The following is a 1,389-nucleotide window of genomic DNA, read 5'->3' as shown; positions in this document are numbered from 1 at the left end:
ATATCTAGCAAATCTAACATTGAAAGTTTGCAGATTATAAAACTTTATTGAAAGACTTCGAAGGCCTAAATAAATGAAGCTATATCCCACGTTCATGGATGCAAGACTCAATATCATAAATAAGTCATTTCTCCCTAGAGTTATCTATGGAGTCAAGTAATCACAAACAAAATGCAAACAGTGTTTCATGGAACTTGACAAACCAATTCCCAAAAACAAATTGAAAGTTGAGGGTAAAAATTGAGCCAATATAATTCTGAAGAAGAAGAAGAATGTGAGGGGATTCTTATATTCTTCATATAAGTATCAAAACTTAATATGAAGCTGTAGAATTAAGACGTGCTGGAGTGTGTACAGAGAGAGGCCACTGGATCATGTGAGCAAAACAGAGAGCTCAGATACAGTCCCGTCTACATGTGGAAATTTGATAGTTGACTTTGCTGAGCATTGGGGACAAAATAGTCTGGGCTGTCCCATATGGTAGCCGCTAGTCACATGCAGCTACTTTGATTTAGATTTAAATTAATTACAAATTAGTGAGAGAGGACTCGGGTAACGGCGTGCCAGGACTGGACGGTTGCAGCCATGGTTGCCCAGCCAGGACCGGAGCCGAAGCGTCGTCATCAGAATGTCGAGCAAGAAACAAGTTGAGATCTTCCCTTGCGAATGGCACAGACCGTTACGGTGGCTCGATTAAAAGGAGGACAGACAGGTGGAAACCTCCTGAAGAACAAATCTGATGCCTTGACTCTTCTATTTCAACAGATCCTAAAGAAGATAACAGGGTCTAAAACGTTGACGGGCAAAGCGATGAGAGATGCTGCCTTTTCGCTTGCTGCGAGCCTAAGTTCCCAGCAGGAGACTTCAGCACCGCAGTTATCCAAAACGCGAATAAGGTTCCAGTGAAGAATCATGCAAAGAAAGATAATGTAGCAGGAGTTACCTTGCCAGGGGTCGAACATTACGAAGGGACTGACAACTTATCAACTGACTGGGTTGAGCCCTCCTCGGGACTGGGTGAGCCCGAGGAGGGGAACAACTGGCTACATTAAAGACGAATTAAGCCAAAGCAGTGGAACTACTGGTGAACTGGCTTCGCTGCAGACTTCCTTTGTTACTCTGGATGAAGCTATTAAGAAAATCAACAGGCGTGTAAATGCCACTGAGCATGTCATCGTTCCTTGGATTGAAGGTACCCTGGCTTATATCATCACAGAGCTGGATGAAAGAGAGCGAGAAGAGTCCTATAGGTTAAAGAAAATACAGGAGACGAAAAAGATTCTCAAGGGGAAATCCAAGAAGGACTTGGGGCAGCCGAGAGCAGCTGGGGAGGTGATGGAGCCTGCTCATCTGGCTAAAGAGAAGGACGGGGACCTTCTGTTTGAATGA

General features: G+C 44.1%; 1 pseudogene; it reads left to right on the top strand.

Annotated features, from left to right (window-relative positions):
* The first annotated feature begins 628 nt into the window (after positions 1 to 628).
* Positions 629 to 1,389, top strand: LOC111764427 (V-type proton ATPase subunit D pseudogene; annotated as a pseudogene).

Source organism: Dasypus novemcinctus, chromosome 23 (assembly GCF_030445035.2).
Source record: "Dasypus novemcinctus isolate mDasNov1 chromosome 23, mDasNov1.1.hap2, whole genome shotgun sequence".
Taxonomy (NCBI): Eukaryota; Metazoa; Chordata; class Mammalia; order Cingulata; family Dasypodidae; genus Dasypus; species Dasypus novemcinctus.
This window is presented reverse-complemented; position numbering and strand designations above follow the sequence as displayed.